The sequence below is a fragment of the Myxocyprinus asiaticus genome, chromosome 19, assembly GCF_019703515.2.
Source record: "Myxocyprinus asiaticus isolate MX2 ecotype Aquarium Trade chromosome 19, UBuf_Myxa_2, whole genome shotgun sequence".
NCBI lineage: Eukaryota > Metazoa > Chordata > Actinopteri > Cypriniformes > Catostomidae > Myxocyprinus > Myxocyprinus asiaticus.
The window spans coordinates 1,790,072-1,813,734 of NC_059362.1; the positions used below are offsets into that span (position 1 = coordinate 1,790,072).

At 42.8% G+C, this 23,663-nt stretch overlaps 1 pseudogene; it reads right to left on the bottom strand.

The window, feature by feature from the left end:
* Positions 1 to 21,299, bottom strand: part of LOC127410457 (uncharacterized) — a 40,333-nt pseudogene extending 19,034 nt beyond the window's left edge.
* Positions 21,300 to 23,663: the final 2,364 nt, after the last annotated feature.

The window sequence follows — 23,663 nt, forward strand, 5'->3', positions numbered from 1 at the left end:
GAGCGTTGTGTAGAGAGCCATGGAAGTGTGTTGTGGATGAGTGGGCAGGGAAAAATGCCGGAAGAATCGTCACAGGTGCAAGGAAAGCAGCCGCCTATACTGTATATCCTTGGGATATGATTTGCAGGCTTAGATGAACAAGCTTCTCCCAAACGTATGTTTGGAACTTGATTTATTGCTGTGCATTTGTACTGTATATTGGTGCATATTCTCTGATTGGTGGACCATTCACTCTCCAATGGAAAACATGGGATTTTTACCTCCAGAACCAGACAGTTGCACTCTATTCCTAAAAAATGGCCCACTCAGTTCCACATCTGAGGGCCGAGTATTCCTATAGTTGCTCTGGTCACACTGAGACAACGCACAAAAAACTCTTTTAGCCAGATCATGGGCCATGTATATGAGTGAACGCATGGTTTCTCTGGTATTGTAGAGTTAAATAAATTAGCATGTGCTTTCCAAATTGTGTTCAGCTTGCATTAGGAGGGATTTCATGCTAATCTCTGAGCATAGCAGGCTGGATTATAGCACAGGAGGACAGAGCTTGTACAGGCTTTGGTGTTCAGCTGTGAAATTTGTTAATTCCAGTTATCTCAAACCATCATGCCACTTCCGAAAGGCATTTATTCTCAAATGGGTTTTCTCAACACATTTTATCAGACAGACACAATCTGTTCCACTTGTTGCACTATTGAATTGTTTTTAATCGCTGTACTTTATGCATCACTGTTCTTCTAGAGGTTAAACTTGTCTGCTCATGGTTTGTTCTCTGTGTGCTTACATAAACTTGCCAGCACTTGCTGAAATATAATTGACTGGCTTCATGCAACTTCCAGGAGTATAAAAACAATACATCATTATAGCAACTTTTTGCCTGCACCACCAATTCGTCACCCTTGGTCTGTATTATGATGCTGCATTTAACTATTACATAAACTATTATATATAATAATTATTTACTATTATATATTAACTAACTCATTTAAACATTCAAAATTGCCACCTCAAGAAGTGTTACGACAACGTTGATGCCAGTGATGTCAAATGACATTGGCTCTCATGTGTCATGTGACCGGCTGCAACATGCTAATGTTTGGATGTATATTTTAGAAGATTTCGAAACTTTCAATTTCACTCAGTTTCTCACACAGAGCTATCATATGGTTTCAGAAGACTTTAAATGCAGCATGAGTCGTTTGGAATACTTTTATAAGTGCTTTTTTGTCATTTTTGGAATAAATTATTGTGACTGTCCTTGTATCTGCTTGTTACTTCTTTAATATTGTTGGTTATATTGTTGTTATATTGTTGGTTAGGTGTATGTGTAAGGGTGTGGTTAAGTGCACAAAAATATCTATATTATAGTGTAAAATAAAAAAAATTATTGTGACTATTTTCCTGTCTGTTACATGTTTTATATTGTTGATAAGTGGTTAGATTTAGAAAAAGGGATGGGTAAGGGAATCTAAAATATCGATGTGATAATAGATTTATAACTATAATTAAACATATTGCGGTCAAACAAACATGCAATAAATCAGAAGAATTTCGAGCCTGTGAAGGAATCATCCAAACTGAGGTGAACGGAATGACAAGAACGTTTACATGATGCAGACAGAAAGTTACTATTGTGATGCCATTCATCAAAAGACTGCCCTGACTTTGAGAAAAAACTAATCATTAGATTTGCCAAAGATTGCAAGATGAATGGCATTAAATCTTTGAAAGATATTCACAGTTTAGTTAGAGACACTTAAAGCTATAGTATGTAATTTCTGTACCACTAGCAAACCACTAGAATTCCAAAAATAAACATTGTTTTCAAAACAGCTTTCTGAAAATCCCCCCCTTATGCACTGATAAAAAAAAATTAAAAAAAAGATGATCCCGCCCCCAACTGATACCATTTGTCGAGTCAATGTTATTGCCACTCTTGATATGGGTCGCTTGAAACAAACAGAGCAATTTTCATACCGCCACAGAGACACAGTGTTTACAGTTTTCAAGAAAATTAACCTATGAATGGCTTACTTATGATGACTGTCTCTGCATATTAAGCTGGGATAGAAGAAAGTATTTAAACACTGAAAATACTACATACTTCATTATATTACATTAGGTTTAGGGTTGGGGTTTTGGTTTGGGGATAAAGTTAATAAAATACATACTTCATTTTACATACTTCAGCTTTCAGTAAAGTAGATATCCACAAGCACAACCATCCGTACTTATTACTTTTAAAAGGTAGAATTTCTGACAACAAAGTCTACTGGTTTACACATTTACACATGGACTCTACAAGACCCATGAAGGTGTCCTGTGGTATCTGGCACCAAGACATTCACAGCAGATCCTTCAAGTCCTGTAAGTTGCGAGGTGGAGCTGCCGTGGATCAGAATTGATGGTCCAGCACGTCCCACAGATGCTCAATTGGATTGAGATCTGGGGAATTTAGAGGCCAGGGCAACACCTTGAACTCTTCATAATTTTCCTCAAACCGTTCCCGAACAACGTGTACAGTGTGGCAGGGCGCATTATCCTGTTGAAAGAGGTCACTGCTATCAGGGAATACCATTGTCATGAAGGGGTGTACCTGGTCTGCAACTATGTTTAGCAAGGTGGCACATGTCAAATTGACGTCCACATGAATAGCCAGACCCAGGATTTCCCAATAGAACATTGCCCAGAGTATCACACTCCCTCCACTGGCTTGTCATCTTCCCACAGTGCATCCTGGTGCCATCACTTCCCCAGCTAAACGGCGCACATGTACACGGCCATCCACATGATGTAAAAGAAAACAGGACTCATCGGACCAGGCAACCTTCTTCCACTGCTCCAAGGTTCAGTTCCGACACTCGTGTGCCCATTATAGGCACTTTCGACAGTGGACAGGGGTCATCATGGGCACTCTGACCGGTCTGCGGCTACACAGCCCCATACGCAGCAGGGTGTGATGCACTGTGTGTTGTGACACATTCCTCCCATAACCATCATTAACATTTTCTGTGCCACTGTAGACCTTCTGTCAGTTCAGACCAGACGGGATAGCCTTCGTTACCCTCGTACATCGATGAGCCTTGGGCGTTCAACACCCTGTTGCTGGTTTGTTGTTTGTCCCTCCTTGGACCACTGTCGGTAAGTACTCACCTACAGTAAGCCTTGCCGTTTCAGAGATGCTCTGACCCAGTCATCTGGCCATAACAATTTGGCCCTTGTCAAAGTCGTTCAGGTCTTTCCTCCTGCCTATTTCTCCTGCATTCAACACGTTGACTACGAGAACTGATTGTTTGCTTACATCTAATCTACCCAGACCTTTACATGTGGCCTTGCTAGGAAATGATCAACATTATTCGCTTTACCTGTGAGTAGTCATAATGTTTTGGCTCATCAGTGTAATCTATATGCTGTCATGGTTTGTGTATAATGAAAATAACAGCAACTACCAACCCATCCATTTGCAAGCTGTTTACATGGACAAGTGAATTCAACCTCTTTTTCTCTGTGTATGTGTGTGTGTGTGGAGGCTGATTGAGGAGTAATGACCCGCACGGTTGTTATTGTGGATCATGGGAAATGAGATGAGGGAAATTGCTTTTGATCAGAGAAGTCCAGTCACACACAGCACAGATTACTACAGGACATCAAGGGTGGGCTTTCAAATGTTTGTTTCTGATCATGTGAAATTGCAGTAGTTTCGGTGAAGCTACTTTGAAACTGTATGTTGTCAAGCTACAAGCTGCTCATAATTTAAAGTAACAAATGAAACTGCATTGCTGTGTAAAGGCAACATCAAAAACACTTTGAAGCCAATTTTTATTTTTCAGTATTGGCATAGCTACTGCATTTACTGCATTACATACTGACAGTGCAGTCTACATTTAGAAAAAGCAATTATCTCCCAGACTATGAATTCACTATGAATTCGAATACAGTAGGTTGAAAGTTCTTCTGCTGAAATTGGTCTGTGCTTACCGAATTTCCAAGCACTGCCCCCAGTGGCCGAAGCTAGAAGTGTTGATGAACGTATGGGCACGTGTGAGCTCCAGAGGGGCACCAAAATCGAGTTGTATTTTTAGTTGTAAATTATGTAATATAGTTAACAGGAATGCATATTTTATTAACTTTATCCCCAAACCAAAACCCCAACCCTAAACCTAATCATCAGTGAAATAAACATGTAATTTTAGAAGGAAAATGCAATTTCCAAATCACGCTCACCATTGACTATGTATGTGATCATTCCAAACAATAAGGATTTTTGAAATAATTACAAATCTGTTCATTTATGTGCAAAACAAAGTGACATTGGAAACAGTGATGTAGCATTTTAAGGTTAGATCAATTTTGCAATACACCACTATTCTTTGAAAACAATACTAAACTACTTGCTACTAAAAAATGTAGTTAGGTTAGTAGCATTGTAGTCTCCGACTCAGATGGTCAGTTCACTAACTGTCTTCTGCATATTGCACACAAAACTAGAAAACATTTTCTTGATCTGGCAAGGTATAATCTGATTATCTAGCTTTATGCAACTTCTGCGAATAAGGACAAATTGGCTTTTTAATCGGTCCACCTGGTAACAAAGCCATGGTTCATAGTCCACATGGTTGTGACATATTTCACTGATTTGCGATTTCATTAACATTCCACTGGTTTAAGGTGCATCTTAACGTGTCTAATTTGCTTTCTCTACAGAAATGCCTTAAGTTATCTTTCTGCTCCTCTCACAGGGGTATGAACAATATTACTTTCAGCAGGTGTCTCTAAGAGTTACTTAGAGACAAGGATTGTATTCAGGCTTCTTTACTGCTTCTCTATAGGCGTCTTTCCCAGATGTATCGTTCCCTCCCAAAGGAACCCCCAGATGCAAGGCATCATATTTGTCATCAGTTGTTTGGAGGTGTTTCTTCTGTCCCCTACAGGCATATCAACAGGGGTTTCATGCAAATTCCTCGTAGTCTTTAATCATGGGCAAAGAATCTCTACTTTAGCTACTTTTCTGCATTTTAGCCAAGGCAACAACAACTCAATGCCTTGTCCAAAATCCTCTCCTAATTGGTTAATCACAGTTGCTAGTATTCATCAAATCTGTGAATGGTCGAGTCAGCCGGATTTAGTTAATAACACATGGAGACTCTACGTGATTTATTAATTAGAAGACACTCACTCTTAACTCCAGTGGTTAAGGTGGGTATGGGAGCTGAACAAGCAGAAACCCAGAACTGGCCACGAATGGGGACCGCATCACAGACATGCATACACTCAGGACTCACACATTCATACTCATATGTATTTTGGTCTTCCCATGGTATTTTACCATGCTTCTGCTGAAGCCCTTTGTCACTGCTGTCATCAGCCTTCACTGCAGCTGTAATGAGCTCCGACTTTGCAACTGCAAATCTCTTCCTCCTCACCAAAACACAATAATTTTTAAGGCATGATCAATCACGTTATTCATTTAAACTGCACAGGACTTTAAGATATTACAGCATCTTTTTCTGTTACTGCATAATTTTCTATAAAGCTGCTTTGAAATGATGTGTGTTTTGAAAAGTGCTCTTAAAGTTCAGGTGAAGTGCTTATAGAGATGAGGGTGTTTCCGGAAAGAGAATCAGTCAGGAGAAGGAATCACAGTTTACAAAGTTTAATAGAAGCTCTGTATACAGTTTATGCACTTAAAAGAGCATGTGACAGGGGATTTGTTTTCTAAAGCAGCATTTCTTAAACTATGGGTCATGACACAAATTTGGTCACATAGCCATACATGTAGGGTCGTGACGTATTTTGATATATGTATAATTATTCCCTTAGTAAAAGTATCTGAAATTGTTAAGAGCAAGTGTGCTCTGTTCAGTCTGCTCTTTCACACTGCTGCACTTTTTCGGCTGTTCTCCACTATATCATTTGTTTACTTGAACACAAAATCCATGCGTCTATCCTTGCAAATGAACATCTCCATCACTTTGTTGTAAAAGTCGCCTGCATGTTGAAGTTGATAGCCTCTCTTTCTCGATTTTTTTATTTTTTTATTAACTTTGCCAAATCCATTTAGGTCATTGATGCTTACACTGCAGATATCCATTTTATCTTGAAAATGTTGACACAAAACTAAAATTTGACTGAGGGAAGGAGCTTCTGATTGGCTTACTCATTTTGGTAAGCATGCTTTCCTTGGCCATTTGTAGTAGCAAGTGTGATTCAATTTAAATGAAAGTACAGTGTTGAATGGAAGGGCTGTAAACAATGGAATCAGAGAAAGCATAAAATAAAATGCTTATACCAGAGGGTGGTGACTAAATGAATAACTGTGTGTGCTGCTCAACTGAGATGAAAGATGATGAATTTGAACAAAAAAAGTAGTTTATATTAACAATTACATTTAAATATTTGATAGTGTAATTTTTCTTTTCACCATTCTGTTAGGCAAGCACTGCTTACCTTGCTTATATGGACGGCATGTCCCTGACTTGTAATCAATCACTCACAGGAATTCTATACAGAAACCCTTATGATTTATTCACAAAAAGTCCAGCCAGGACTTTGGAACAGGGAGAAAGTCCTATTTAAGAATTAGATTTGAGGGTGTCACTATTAGTATGTTTATGGAGTGGGACTATACGAGATACAGGTCTCACATATGTTCGATCCTGGACCTGAACTGCTGCCGTCCTGATATGCCCATCAGGACCAGGAAAGATATTAGTCAGCTTACAAACTGCCCAGAATGATCCACTATCAGTACCACTTGGTCTAGACTGAGTTCTCTAATATCTTTATGCCATTTTTGTCTCTCTTGAAGATCCGGAATTTAATGACGAATGAATCTAGACCAAAAGTGGTCGGCAAGTATTTGACTATGTTTCCATCTCCGGGTTCCTAGGAGATTACTGGAATCATAAACTACTTGTAGATGGGAGGAATCATGGTGACCCATAAAGATACATATCCCAGTGGCTTGGCATTCATGATGCCCTCTTCCTCAACGGTACGGAGGACACTGTCAGTGACTGTCTGATCCTTTAGTACAACCTTCAAGGCTTGTTTCACAGACTTTATCTCCCTTTTCCAAGTGCCTCCGAAGTGAGGTGCACTGGGTGGATTAAACTTAAATGATATATGCTTTTCTATCAGTTTTTCCTTTAGTTGAGGGGCCATAACTTCATAGGCCTCTCTCATCTCTCTGTCTCCACCAATGTGCCATTATCAGAGAGGAGTTCAAATGGTTTGCCTCTTCGAGCTGAGTCTGTGGTGAGACATTAGGAAGGCATCAGTAGAGACTTTCAAGAAGATCAAGATGAAGGTGTTGGGCCTCATGTATTCAGATACAACACAAAGGCGGGCCTTACACAGTTGTAAAACCTAACTCAGCCCCCAAACACAAAGTCGTAAATCTTACTGATAAAAATCGCTCCAAATCAAACAAAGGGAGTCCAAAACAGACTACAAATCCCATGAAGCCTTGCTCACTAAAGGATTGAACTCTCAACTCCTATTGGATGAGGCACACAACAGAACGCACCTCAAACCATGACATCATCAGGAGTAGAAATACCTCTGAAATGCTTCCGGGATTTGCTTCCAGCAACTTTGTTTGCAGTGTGTAGACGCAGCTCATCGCTGCTCTCAGGTGCAACCTCGTGGCACAAGGAAGTAACGTCTGACTTGAAACTGTGGCCATACAATCTCCATCTCGCTGGATGAGTTGAGATTACTCTGTGTTCAACCGAACACTCTAACGGATCAGAAGGAGACCGCCGAGCAATCCACATCTTAATCCGTTTGCCTGCAGAAGTGAAGAGATTAAAGATTTCTCTTCCATCTTCAATCAAGTCGACATTTCTGAGTTCTCCGCCAGCCCACCGAGAATCAACAGCCGTGCCCGCCAACAGAGCGAGGAAACGGCCTCCCGTCATCACCCGAGCCTCAAGGAACCGGGTCGGAGTTAAAGGACGGAGGAAAATACATTCTAGATGTGTCCTCATGCAATTCAAGTAAGAGGTTTACGTCTGGGCAGAGATAGAATATTATAGTGTGTTATTCTTGTGTTTCAAGGTTTTTTTTTTGCTTGTACAGTTTACGGACCGCCATGTCCGCTCCGCTCATTATTAATACTCAGGGTATTAATTATTGCAAATTTGTTTTGCTATATTGTGGTCCAACCAAATTGGACTGTTGTGCATTTTCACCACCGCGGGTGAAACCGGCAAACTGAGTTATCCATTAAAGAGTCAAAGAATGCGGGACTTTTACGAGCCGTCCACCGCGTCTCTGAGTGATAAACTAACAGCTGCTTTCTCTCCCACGATCGCGAAATCAGCTTTAGGGCCATCACTTAATTCTCTCTCTCTCTCGTACTAACCACACACACACACACACACACACACACACACACACACACACCTTATGTGTTATAGGATTATTTTTATTTCCATATCTAATCATATCACTGTTTAGTTTGTAGTTGTAAATCGGAAGTTTATTGACTGCATTGTATTAATTATTAATTGATGTTACTGCATAAATAAACTTTGTTTATATTACAAAGAGAAGTGTTTTGGTTTGTTTTGCATATGCCTGTGTCATGCTGACGGGATGTCAGTGCTCAGATTCAAGCCTTCATTCATTGTTTTTTTCCCGAAAATCAATATTCTTAGGATGTCGATTTTCCTAAGAAAACAGTGTAATATTGAGACTGTTTTACTATCTGGTTATTAGTCCCTGATTCCAGGGTGGTGCCCTGTCAATGTTAATCCTTATTAATATTCTATTGATTTTTGATAATTGATAATTATCTTTGATGATTGTTGAATTTGAATGATCAATAAGCTAGTGTTAATTTTAATTAATGTTTCATTGATATTAACAATTAACAATTATCTTTGATAATTGTTGATTTAAAGGATAAAAAAAAAGCTAACATTGATTCTCATCAATGTTCTATTGATTTTAATAATTAATAATTATCTTTGATAATTATTAATTATTGCTAATAACCAAACCCGCTCCTAAACATAGCACACTACATTTACTGGAGCCCCATATGAGGTTTTAATGAGTTAGATTCAATTAATTAATTTAAATATTAATTAATAACTAAAGAAATAATTATTAATTATTTCTGATAGTAACACTGATCTAAACAACCAGTAAAGCCCTACAAAGGCAACGGGTTGTCATACATTTAAAAATTATTCCCCATCTCTTCTCCATTCGTCTGCCAATTTTTACAGTGAATGGACCAAAGCAGTCCATTCCAGTAGAATAGAAAGGGGGCCTGTACAGTCGAAGACGTGCTGATGGAAGGTCTGCCATCCTGGGTATGTTAGTTAAAGCACACCATTTCTGACAAACGATACAGTGTTTCTTGATGGATTCTCGTCCTCACAGAATCCAGTACCGTCTTCTCAGTTCTGCGAAACTCTTTCTGGCCCAGGATGAAGGGACATTAGGATTTTATGTATAAATAATTGGTTTAAGAATCTTGACCATGTTTGATCACCATTATATGTAGAGAATTAGCGACTTTGTGACAGGGTATGTTTACAACTGCCAGCATTCATCCCCAATTATATGTAAGGAATTTGCATAATGGGTAGCTTATGGCTTAAGCTTATGTCTGCATCATTTTCCAACCACTAATGCACGGAATTTAGCTCATAGGGAATCTTGATTCGGGGAATAATTTAAGAGTTAATCTTTTTGTAAGATCAAAGTCTTCGGCCAGTGATGAGTTGATCTGAACGTAATGTTAATTCATACAGTAAAACTACTTTCAATGTGATTGAAAATAATATCACAAATAGATTTAAACAATGTTCATGAGCAATGCAGTGTTGTAGGATCGACAGATTTCTAGGGACCAATAGGATTTGATAAAATACACAATCAAATTCTCTTTGAATACAAACAAGACGTTATTGCTAATCTCAAAATCAAATCACTTTATTGTCACACAGCCATATACACAAGTGCAATGGTGTGTGAAATTCTTGGGTGCAGTTCCGATCAACATAGCAGTCGTGACAGTGATGAGACATATACCAATTTACAATAACATCAAATTAACACAACACAATTTAAACATCTGTTATACACATAATTACACTCAACAATATACAAATAATAACATACACTGTACAGTATACAATACGCTGTTTTTTTTTTTTTACTATATAGATACACATTATTCAATAAAAATAAAAATATATATATATATATATATATATATATATATATATATATATATATATATATATATATATAGAATGTACAGTATTGTACTGTATTGACATTCAGGCTGTCGGTTGATAGTCAGTTGTTAAGAGAGAACATAATATATTAATAATAATATAATTTATGACAGTCCGGTGTGAGATATAAGAGTAAGGGTAATAAAGTGCAGTGCTGATGTATTTTGATCGTGGGAGATCAAGAGTTCAGAAGTCTGATTGCTTGGGGGAAGAAGCTGTCATGGAGTCGGCTGGTGTGGGTCCTGATGCTGCGATACCGCCTACCTGATGGTAGCAGTGAGAACAGCCCATGGCTCGGGTGGCTGGAGTCTCTGATGATCCTCCGAGCTTTTTTCACACACCGCCTTGTATATATTTCCTGGAGGGAGGGAAGCTCACGTCCGATGATGTTTCTGGCAGTTCGCACCACCCTTTGCAGTGCTTTGCGGTTGTGGGCGGTGCTATTGCCGTACCAGGCGGAGATACAGCCAGTCAGGATGCTCTCCACAGTGCAGGTGTAGAACCGTGTGAGGATGTGGCGGTTCATTCCAAACTTCCTCAGCCGTCTCAGGAAGAAGAGGTGCTGATGAGCCTTCTTCACAACGACTTCAGTGTGGACTGACCATGTGAGTTCCTCAGTGATGTGGACACCCAGGAACTTGAAGCTGCTGACTCTCTCCACTGGTGCTCCATTGATGGTGATGGGACTGTGTTCTCTGTCTTTTCTTCTGAAGTCCACCACAAGCTCCTTTGTCTTACTGACACTGAGGGAGAGGTTGTGCTCCTGACACTAGTGTGTCAGAGTGTGCACCTCCTCTCTGTAGGCTGTTTCATCATTGTCAGTGATCAGACCTACCACCGTTGTGTCATCAGCAAACTTAATGATGGCATTGGAGCTATGTGTTGCCACACAGTCATGTGTGTACAAGGAATACAAGAGTAGGCTGAGAACACAGCCCTGTGGGGCTCCAGTGTTGAGGGTCAGTGATGAGGAGATGTTGCTGCCTATTCTAACCACCTGGTGTCTGCTTGACAGGAAGTCCAGGATCCAGCTGCACAGCGAGCTGTTTAAGCCCAGAGCCCGGAGTTTCTCATCTAGCTTGGAGGGCACTATGGTGTTGAATGCTGAGCTGTAGTCTACAAACAGCATTCTCACATAAGTGTTCTTTTTTTCCAGGTGGGAGAGAGCAGTGTGTATTGTAGATGCAATGGCATCATCAGCGGAGCGGTTGTTGCGGTAAGCAAACTGCAGCGGGTCAAGATTGAGTGGCAATACAGAGCAGATGTAATCTCTGATTAGTCTCTCAAAACATTTGCTGATGATGGGGGTCAGAGCAACAGGACGCCAGTCATGTAAACAAGTTATTTTTGATTGTTTTGGTACAGGCACAATGGTGGATGTTTTAAAGCATGTGGGGACTACAGACAAAGAGAGGGAAAGGTTGAAAATGTCTGTAAAAACACCAGCCAGCTGGTTCGCGCACGCTCTGATGACGTGGCCCGGAATGCCGTCTGGGCCCGTGGCTTTGCGGATATTCACCCGTCGGAAGGATCAGGTTACATCCGCTACAGAGACGGAGAGTGAACTAACCTCTGTAGCTTCAGCCGCGAGAGCTCTCTCCACGAGGGCGGTGTTATTTCCCTCGAAACGAGCATAAAAAGTATTTAGCTCATCCGGTAGAGAGGCAGCGGTGTTCATGGCGGAGTTTTTATTCCCTTTAAAGTCCGTGATGATGTTAATTCCCTGCCACATGCTTCTAGAGGTGGTAGTGTTAAACTGTCCTTCAATCTTGCTCCTGTACTGGCGTTTTGCGGTTCTGATAGTTTTTCGGAGGGCATAACTGGCTTGTTTATGCTCCTCCGCGTTCCTGGAATTAAAAGCGGAGGTCCGCACATTAAGTGCCGCGCGAACATCGCTATTGATCCATGGTTTCTGATTTGGATAGATCCGTATTGTCCTGGTTGGAATCACTTCCTCTACGCACGTTCTGATGAAACACATTACGTTATCAGCGTAAAGCTCGATGTCATCATCAGAGGCGGACCGGAACATCTCCCAGTCCGTGTGATCAAAACAGTCCTGTAGCGTAGAGTCTGATTGGTCCGACCAGCACTGGATCGTTCTGAGGGTGGGTGCTTCCTGTTTCAATTTCTGCCTGTAAGCGGGCAGAAGCAGAATGGAAGAGTGATCCGATTTGCCAAATGGTGGGCGGGGGAGGGATTTGTAGCCATCCCGGAACGGAGAGTAGCAATGGTCCAAAACCCGGTCCCCTCGTGTGTTGAAACTAATGTGCTGGTGATATTTTGGTGCGACTGATTTTAAACTGGCTTTATTAAAGTACCCGGTCACAATGAACGCAGCCTCAGGGTGCGCGGTTTCCTGCTCACTTATAATCCCATACAGTTCCTTGAGTGCCCGGTCTTTGTCGGCTTGTGGGGGATGTACACAGCAGTGATAATGACCGCTGTGAATTCCCTCGGTAGCCAGAATGGTTGACACAGAAGCATGAGAAATTCCAGATCAGGAGAGCAGAAAGACTTGATAGAATGTACGTTCCTCTGATCACACCAGGATTTGTTGATCATAAAACATACACCACCACCTCTGCTTTTACCTGAGAGGTCTTTTGCTCTGTCCGCTCGGTGCACGGAGAACCCCGCGGGTTCAATGGCTGAGTCTGGAATCTCCACAGACATCCAAGTTTCCGTAAGGCAGATAATGCAGCAGTCCCTTGTCTCTCGTTGGAAAGAGATCCGCGCTTTCAGCTTGCAGAGCTTGTTATCCAGAGACTGAACATTTGCCAGTAGAATAGTGGGTAGCAGGGGTCGATTTGCGCGGTGTCTTACTCTGATGAGAACGCCGGCTCTGTTTCCCCTTTTCCTCCTGTGTTTCCGCGGCCGTGCAGCCCAGACAAAGGGCTCCGCTTGCGTGTTTGTAAACAGCGGGTCAGCATTGAGGAATTTGAAGTCCGGTCTTCGGTGTGAAATTGCTGAACCAATGTCCAAAAGTGTTTGTCTGTCGTAGACAATAAGGCTGACAACATCCAAGACAAAAAACATAAGAATTGTGAACAAAACAAACAAAACACTACTATGTTGTGTCAGAGCTCGCAACACAGCAGCCATACTCGGCGCCATCTTGAGTATTTAAATAACTGTTTTAGACTAGGTATGCCATTTTTTTAAAATCTGCTGATTAAGAAGGCTATTTTCAACGAGATGCCGACTGGTTAAAGTGTTAAACTATCTGTTATTCTGTGTACACGTCATGTTTAGAATACATTAGGTTTATTGCAGGCTACATCACAGACCTATTTTTTCTATCCTATAGCTACTTTTTTTTTACATCGTAACTGTTATTGGATAACGTTCTATAATGAACAGCTGTCATATTAGATCAATGGCTAATGCATGACTGTACGTTGTGAAATACGCACAGCTTTTCAGCGCATTTTTTTCTCTCTCATAGATTTGGCTTAGTCTACCTGTTAATTATTTTCAACAATTTCCTGACTGTTTTAATATGTTAAGTAACTTTTACTTGGTGATTTCCGTTTAGAACTGGCTGTTAGGGTTGTTCCATTGATCCTGCACTATTCATTCAATTGTTTTCAATAAATATGTCTATTAAATATTCGCTAATGTTGATTCAGTGAATGCATGTCATGTTCTATATTTAATGTACAATGATCATAATTCAAGGCGAGCACGTCACAGATAAATGCCCCTTTTCAGTGGAATTTAGCGTCGGATTTGGAATTAAGTATTTTAAATGGGTCGCATACATTTATTTATTTTTTTACTGTTTTCTGAAGGTTGGTTTCTCTTTAGACTAGTCGACTAGTCAGTTACAAAACTTCCATTTAAATGACAGTCAAATTAGATGTAGTGCACATCCCTGCTTGGAAGGAGTTATCAGTGTAAATCCTGGATTCAAGTTGTTATGCCCATAAGCCCTACAGGATGCATCATAGTCCATGATTAGAAGCTTAGTCAGTTTGTGATGTGGATCAAGCAAGATGGGATATATGGCATCCATCTCCATATCCGTAGCATGACGTAGTCTCCTTTCAACCCTGATAAGACCATTAATTTAGTCATATTCAGGTGATAAAGTAGCTAATCTTCAGCTGGAGTGTAGTGGTTGATCTGAGGTGAGAGCCTTAAACTCTTCAGGAAAAGAATCTCTTTGAGATTGTTGAAGGAGGAGTTTCTCTGCAGATATGTAACTCTTGGCTTTATCTGTTGGCTGTACATAAGATGTGGCCGCCCCGCGAAGGTAATTTACTGTGGCCTTTAGTAGTTCCTGCCAGGTAGGAAATTGATTAATATCAGGAAGGTGTGTATCAGAACTGGTGCTCAAGTGCATGCAGAGTGCTGATTTCCATAACTTTCTATATCTCGTTGATACAGGAAGTCGGGTCAATCAATCCAATGGCATGGTGGTGTTAAATCCCTCAAAGATGTACCTCGGGTTATGTAATCTTCTGGGTTGTTACCAGAATCAACATACCTCAGGGAATCAACATATGTAGACTTCTGTTGTAGAGTAGCCACTGGATAAGTGTGTTCAGAAAGTCTCATGTTATCTGCTGTGAAGGCATGTGTAGGGAATTAGCAACTTTGTGACAGGATATATTTACAACGGCCGGCATTACCTGCAATGGTGAGCTACTATTAGCTGAGTACAGGATTGAAGTGGATCTCTCTTTAGGGTGTAGAGTCACTCACACCCTGTTCTTTCTTGGCTAGTCTATCTGTATCATTGTGGTAAAGTGTAGCTGCCATGCTTGAGATGCATTTAGCCTGTGCCTTTATCTGTAGCCATACAGATACATCTGGTAATGTATATGTGCGGTCTGTGCCAGTTTGCAGAATACCTTGACTGAAACAGTACTCTACAAACCCATCGCGGTATGGCTGCGGCATCTTGCTCAATAGGTGATCGCCATGAGATCCACATCGTAGCTCATATCCATTTGGGCACTCTAGAGTTCTGAGCATCCCCACTGGCAATTGTATATAGAGGGAAAATGAGTCGAAAGCTTCAGAGTCTCTGAATCTAACAGCTGGACCAGTTGCCGTGGTTGTCCATATTTATCCTGGAGCGCTTGTAGTGCTGTTGTGTATGGCCGGGTCGTGTATGTATGCTTTGACCAGTTGGAGGGCACTGGAGAGCTTCAAGTGACTTAAGAGAACTTGGTATTTGTATTGTTCACTTAAATTCTGCTGATTATTCATTAGGTTGTCTAGTGCCATTTTGTGGTTGCAAAGTCACTTTCACATCTAGTTTTAAAGTATGGTATAAATGGCTTTTGAATGCCATAAGCAGAAGCAACTAACATCTCTAAGCCATGTGGTTGGGCTTGAGATGATTACAATGTTGTCTGGCTATGAGGGGCATGAGGTGGAGAAACTGGGTAGGGTGCTGAGGTAATGGACCCCCTGATGCTACAGGAACTGTTAGGGGGGCTGTAGATGTGAAAACATTGACAGAAGATATCTGACTATAAGTGGCAGAGGTGACTGAAGGAGTGGGCTGCATAGTCACTGCAACTGGGTAAGATGGTAAGGGAGTAGTATAACCTGTCCTAGATACTAAGGAAGTTTGGGCAGCAGCTAGGGAGTTGATGACCATGTAACTATGTTAGATTGAAATGTCTGCGGGGCTGAGGCAATGGGACTAAAGGGGGCTTCAGGTACTGAAGCTGTTGTTAGCACAGCATTTAGTGCTTAGGAAGGCAATACTGATGACATAGGAACAAAGTCAACGTGGCATGGGTTTAAATGACTAAGATTTTGCTGGTCAGATGACTTAGGGTCATCGCTAACAACAGCTCTTGGCTGTGAAAAGCTTACCTCAGGTAGTGATTTGTGAGAGTTACTGGATAAGTTAGACTGTGAAGAAGGCTCATTTACATCTTGAGACTCTTGTTTAAGAAGAGAACAAACAAACATAGCAACCTCAAGCTCTTTCTGAACCTTTTTGAGATGCCTTCATGTCTCAATCTGCTTAGCTACAGATTCTCTAGCTTTAGTGATTTCCTCTTGTTGGCGTTGTGCTTCTTTGACTTGAGCATCAAGTCTTTGACATTCTTTATCAGCTATCACTGAAGTTCTTCCAAGTCTAGAGTCTTTAATCTCTCCTCCAACATGGTTGCAAGGAGGTCAAAGAGACCATGCCTTTTGGGTTATACTTTGTGTACCACAATGAGATTTGGATGTTGTACTGGAAGTGGTATCAGAGGAAATTAATTTATAAGAATGTTGTGATGGTCTTTGAGATGATGAGCCATCAGCAGAACATGGTGTTGGATGTATGTTAGGAGGGAGCTTGACATCATAATCTGCCAAATGGGCTGGAAGTTGTCTTTATCTCAGAGTAGGAGGTCGGACTGCAGGGTCTGATGTGCTGGGAGGTTCAGGATTCATCTCTACTGTGCACTCAAAATCTGTCTCGAAGGACCATTTGTATAAGCACACTGAGGCTCTTTAGGTTTGTGTGAAGTGCTTATAGGGATGAGTGTGGGTTTCTGGTAAGAGAAACAGTCAGGAGAAGGAATCCCAGTTTGCGAAGTTTAATAGAAGTTCTGTATACAAGTTATGCACTTTAAAGTGCATGTGACAGGGTATTTATGGTCTAAAGGATAACAAGAAAAACAGAAAACAACTTTAAGTTAAATAAATCAATGGGTATTACACCAACAAAGTTATGCAGGTAATTATAAAGCTGTTAAAGATGAGGTAATGATCAGCAATAACAATAGTAGGTCCCTTTCAACACTTCAAGTTCAAGTTCAAGTGGTTTTTTTATTGTCGTTTGACCATATACAGTTAGTACAGTACACAGCGTAATGAGACAACGTTCCTCCAGGACCATGGTGCTACATAAAACAACATAGGACAAACACAGAACCACATGAGACTACACAGACTGAATAAGACCTACACATTCCTACATAAATTGCATGTGCAAACGTGTGCAAAAAGTACAGGACAGTACAATAATTACTAAAAAGGAAACAGGACAATAGGCACAGTAAGAGACCAGTACACATTTCTAATCTTAGTAGTGCAAAAAGATGACACTTTCTAAAAATGCTGAATGTAAACATAACATACTATGAAATAGTGTTCTATGGACATAGCAGTTATTGAGGTAGCAGCCAGGTATAAAGTGACAATTAATTAAGTGCAACTCTGGACATGTGCAAAAGTTGGATGGTGTACAGGTGTGTGTGTGTGTGTGTGTGTGTCAGTCCAGTCTCTGAGTATTGAGGAGTCTGATGGCTTGGGGGAAGAAGCTGTTACACAGTCTGGCCATGAGGGCCCCAATGCTTCGGTACCTCTTGCCAGATGGCAGGAGGGTGAAGAATTTGTGTGAGGGTGTGTGGGGTCATCCACAATGCTGGTTGCTTTGCGGATGCAGAGTGTGGTGTAAATATCTTTGATGGAGGGAAGAGAGACCCCGATTATCTTCTCAGCTGTCCTCACTATCCTCAGCAGGGCTTTGCAGTCCGAAACGGTGCAAGTCCCAAACCAGGCAGTGATGTAGCTGCTCAGGATGCTCTCAATAGTCTCTCTATAGAATGTGGTGAGGATGGGGGGTGGGAGATGTGCTTTTCTCAGCCTTTGAAGAAAGTAGAGATGCTGCTGGGCTTTCTTGGTAATGGAGCTGGTGTTGAGGGACCAGGTGAGGTTCTCCGCCAGGTGAACACCAAGGAATTTGGTGCTCTTGATGATCTCCACAGAGGAGCCGTCGATGTTCAGCGGAGAGTGGTCACTCTGTGCTCCCCTGAAGTCAACAACCATCTCTTTTGTTTTGTCCACATTCAGAGACAGGCTGTCAGCCACTGCACTTCCTCTCTGTATGCTGACTCATCGTTCTTGCTGATGAGACCCACCACGGTCGTGTCATCGGCGAACTTGATGTGGTTCGAGCTGTGCATTGCTGCAAATCAAATCAAATCAAATCAAATCACTTTATTGTCACACAGCCATATACACGAGTGCAATGGTGTGTGAAATTCTTGGGTGCAGTTCCGATCAACATAGCAGTTGTGACAGTGATGAGACATATAACAATTTACAATAAACATCAAATTAACACAACGCAATTTAAACATCTGTTATACATAATTAAACTCGACTTAAAACATCATTTTAACACAACACAATTTAAACATCTGTTATACATAATTACACTCAACTTAAAACATCAAATTAACAACACAATTTAAACATCTGTTATACATAATTACACAACTTAAAACATCAAATTAACACAACACAATTTAAACATCTGTTATACACAATTACACTCAACAATATACAAATAATAACATACACTGTACAGTATACAATATGCTGTTTTTTTTTGTTTTTTTTTTTTTTTGTTTTGTTTTTACTATATAGATACTATATAGATACACATTATTCAATAAAAATTAAAATATATATGAAAAAAGTATATATATAGAATGTACAGTATTGTACTGTATTGACATTCAGGCTGTCGGTTGATAGTCATTTGTTAAGAGAGACATAATATAATGACAGTAATATAATTTATGACAGTCCGGTGTGAGATAAAAGAATAATAAAGTGCAGGGCTGATGTATTTTGATCGTGGGAGATCAAGAGTTCAGAAGTCTGATTGCTTGGGGGAAGAAGCTATCATGGAGTCGGCTGGTGCGGGTCCTGATGCTGCGATACCGCCTACCTGATGGTAGCAGTGAGAACAGCCCATGGCTCGGGTGGCTGGAGTCTCTGATGATCCTCCGAGCTTTTTTCACACACCGCCTTGTATATATTTCCTGGAGGGAGGGAAGCTCACCTCCGATGATGTGTTTGGCAGTTCGCACCACCCTTTGCAGTGCTTTGCGGTTGTGGGCAGTGCTATTGCCGTACCAGGCGGAGATACAGCCAGTCAGGATGCTCTCCACAGTGCAGGTGTAGAACCGTGTGAGGATGTGGCGGTTCATTCCAAACTTCCTCAGCCGTCTCAGGAAGAAAAGGAGCTGATGAGCCTTCTTCACAACGACTTCAGTGTGGACGGACCATGTGAGTTCCTCAGTGATGTGGACACCCAGGAACTTGAAGCTGCTGACTCTCTCCACTGGTGCTCCATTGATGGTGATTGGACTGTGTTCTCTGTCTTTTCTCCTGAAGTCCACCACAAGCTCCTTTGTCTTACTGACATTGAGGGAGAGGTTGTGCTCCTGACACCAGTGTGTCAGAGTGTGCACCTCCTCTCTGTAGGCTGTTTCATCATTGTCAGTGATCAGACCTACCACCGTCGTGTCATCAGCAAACTTAATGATGGCATTGGAGTTATGTGTTGCCACACAGTCATGTGTGTACAGGGAATACAGTAGTGGGCTGAGAACACAGCCCTGCGGGGCTCCAGTGTTGAGGGTCAGTGATGAGGAGATGTTGCTGCCTATTCTAACCACCTGGCGTCTGCTTGACAGGAAGTCCAGGATCCAGCTGCACAGCGAGCTGTTTAAGCCCAGAGCCCGGAGTTTCTCATCTAGCTTGGAGGGCACTATGGTGTTGAATGCTGAGCTGTAGTCTACAAACAGCATTCTCACATAAGTGTTCTTTTTTTCCAGGTGGGAGAGAGCAGTGTGTATTGTAGATGCAATGGCATCATCAGTGGAGCGGTTGTTGCGGTAAGCAAACTGCAGCGGGTCAAGATTGAGTGGTAATACAGAGCAGATGTAATCTCTGATTAGTCTCTCAAAACATTTGCTGATGATGGGGGTCAGAGCAACAGGACGCCAGTCATTTAAACAAGTTATGTTCGATTGTTTTGGAACAGGCACAATGGTGGATGTTTTAAAGCATGTGGGGACTACAGACAAAGAGAGGGAAAGGTTGAAAATGTCCGTAAAAACACCAGCCAGCTGGTTCGCGCACGCTCTGATGACGCGGCCCGGAATGCCGTCTGGACCCGCGGCTTTGCGGATATTCACCCGTCGGAAGGATCGGGTTACATCCGCTACAGAGACGGAGAGTGAACTAACCTCTGTAGCTTCGGCCGTGAGAGCTCTCTCCGCGAGGGCGGTGTTATTTCCCTCGAAACGAGCATAAAAAGTATTTAGCTCATCCGGTAGAGAGGCAGCGGTGTTCATGGCGGAGTTTTTATTCCCTTTAAAGTCCGTGATGATGTTAATTCCCTGCCACATGCTTCTAGAGTTGGTGGTGTTAAACCAACGGTGGTGCACCGTCGTGAGTCAGCAAAGTGAATAGCAGTGGACTGAGCACACAGCCCTGGGGGGCCCCAGTGCTCAGTGTGGTGGCGGTGGAGATGCTGTTTCCGATCCGGACTGACTGAGGTCTCCCAGTCAGGAAGTCCAGGATCCAGTTGCAGAGGGAGGTGTCCAGGCCCAGCAGGTTCAGCTTTCCAATCAGATGCTGAGGAATGATTGTGTTGAATGCTGAGCTGAAGTCTATGAACAGCATTCGAACGTATGAGTCCTTTTTATCCAGGTGGGTGAGGGCCAGATGGAGGGTGGTAGCGATGGCGTTGTCTGTTGAATAGTTGGGACGATATGCGAACTGCAGTGGGTTTAGTGAGGGGGGCAGCTGGGTCTTGATGTGCCTCATGACGAGCCTCTCGAAGCACTTCAAGATGATGGGTGTGAGTGCGACGGGACGGTAGTCGTTGAGGCAGGACACTGAAGACTTCTTCGGCACGGGGATGATAGTGGTGGCCTTGAAGCATGTTGGAACGACGGCGCTGCTCAGAGGGATATTGAAGATGTCGGTAAGAACATCTGCCAGCTGGTCTGCACATACTCTGAGCACTCTGCCAGGAATGTTGTCTGGTCCAGCAGCCTTCCGTGGGTTGACTCTATGTAGAGTTTTCCTCACATCAGCCGTGGTAAGACATAGCACCTGGTCGTTGGGAGGAGGGGTGGTCTTCCTCGCCGCCACGTCATTCTGCACCTCAAACCAAGCATAGAAGTCATTCAGTGCATCTGGAAGGGAGGCATCATTGTCACAGGCAACTGATGTTGTCCTGTAGTTGGTGATGGCCTGGATGCCCTGCCACATGCGCCGCGTATCGCCGCTGTCCTGCCGTTGACCCAGGGCAAGCACATGTTAGTTCGGACAGACAACACGGCAACGGTAGCATATGTCAATCACCAAGGCGGTCTGCGCTCTCTTTGTATGTCACAACTCGCCCACCGTCTTCTCCTCTGGAGTCAGCAGCACTTCAAGTCGCTGCGAGCCACTCACATCCCGGGCGACCTCAATACTACAGTGGACGTGCTGTCACGGCAGGTTACCCTCAGGGGAGAATGTAGACTCCACCCTCAAGTGGTCCAGCTGATCTGGAGTCGATTCGGACAGGCACAAGTAGACCTGTTCACCTCCCAAGAATCCTCCCACTGCCCGCTCTGGTACGTCCTGACCGAGACACCCCTCGGCATAGACGCGCTGGCACACAGCTGGCCTCCTGGCCTACGCAGAGGATTGCCCACTGGCTCATTGATGCCATAGCTATGGCATATCACGCCCAGGACATGCCGCCCCCGGTAGGGCTACGAACCCATTCTACCAGGGGTATAGTGGCCTCTTTGGCCCTGGCCAGGTGTGCCTCTCTAACAGACATTTGCAGAGCAGCGGGCTGGGCAACACCCAACACCTTTGCAAGGTTCTACAACCTCTGTGTGGAACTGTTTTCATCCCAGGTAGTGGCACGCAATACAAGCAGATAAGCCCGGGATAGCCGGCCAGGTGTATCGCTTGCACATTGCGCCTTTCACCTCCTTTGAGCTGAAGACGTGCGCCATTAATTCCCAGTAGTGTTCACAAACTATGTTCCCTGGTTGACTTCCTCCGAGCCCTGTGGCAGTCGAGTTTTCGGAGAGACTCACTGCTGGCCCAGTACACGTGCTAACTAAGAGCCTGTTCTGGGGTAGGTGCTCCGCATGTGGCGGTTCCCTTTAAGGTAACCCCATGCAATGTATATCTTCCGCTAATTTGTTTCCCTGTTGGCAAACTGCGTCTTCCTTGGGCAGAGCCCCTCTGCCGCAGTCTCCATGTTTGTAGTAACTCCTCCCCCGTTGGGTAGGATCTACCTTGAAGACTCTCCACATGGTTGGAAAGACCATGTGACGTATTTTTCCACTTAAATATCCCCCCCTCTCTTTGGGGCGAGGTGTGGTCTCCACGGTGTCTTCCCCTTGGGAGGGACACCCCCCGACTAGACCTGGCGGCCCAGTCGGATAATCCCCCTTTTAGAGGGGATTATCCGACTGGGTTAGCCTGTCTAGTCGGGGGTACCACAACTGGGTTAGCCTGTCTCAATCTTTTGGGTAGTCGACTTGTCCCCAAAGGGCCGTTCGACACTCATAACTATGTTGGGGGAGGTTTCATGTCGATCTGGTGTGCTGGCTATGAGGCACACAGTAGTCTGCCCACCACACACCGCCAGTTCACGTAACACAGTTCAGCCAATTGTGGCGTTTTGTATAGGGACCCCTAGTGTCACTACATCGACACAACATTGAGTGAGTGACAGATAGGGAACATCATGTTTACTTGTGTAACCTCCGTTCCCTGATGGAGGGAACGAGACGTTGTGTCCCTCCTGCCACAATGCTGAACTACCCGCTGAAATGGCCGGACCTTGTCTCGGCTCCTCAGCATAAAACCTGAATGAGTGGTTGCATACCAGCTCCTTTTATACCCGTATGTCCGGGGGAGTGGCATGCAAATACCACTCGCCAATTTTCATTGGCCTTTTATCAAAGACCAGAGGTGTCTCGGGCTCCCAAGAGTGACCCCTAGTGTCACTATATCGACACAACGTCTCGTTCCCTCCAACAGGGAACGGAGGTTACGCAAGTAACCAGGACGTTATTCATGAACACAATGTCAGAGTATCCAAACACCAGAGGTGGACAAAGTACACAACTCCATTACTTGAGTGAAAGTACAGATTCTACTGGTCAAATATTACTCCATTTCAAGTGAAAGTTATAAAGACCGTGCTACTCTCACGTGATTCACGTTTGAATGATTCAGTGACTCACTCAGATACTTCACTTGTTTCATTACTGGATGAATCAGCATTTTTGAACAAATCTCTTGAATGAAACAATCATTATTTCAAGCATCAGGTTACTTTCAAAAGGTGTTTGCCCTATTTTGATCGTAGACATCAATGTTTATATGTGAACTGTAAACTTTTATCCCAGTACTTCTGTGATAATTTGAATATTTGTAATGCAGAAAGAAATAATGATACTGTGTGGTAGAAAAGACTGTTTATGTTTCATACCTATACATGATAACTGCTCCCTCTGGCTCAGCGGCAGCACCAACGCAGATTTGAATGTTCCGGTATGATTTTTGTCAAAGGTTTAATAGACAGGCGAATCGTTATTATTTAGGAAAGAGATCATGTGT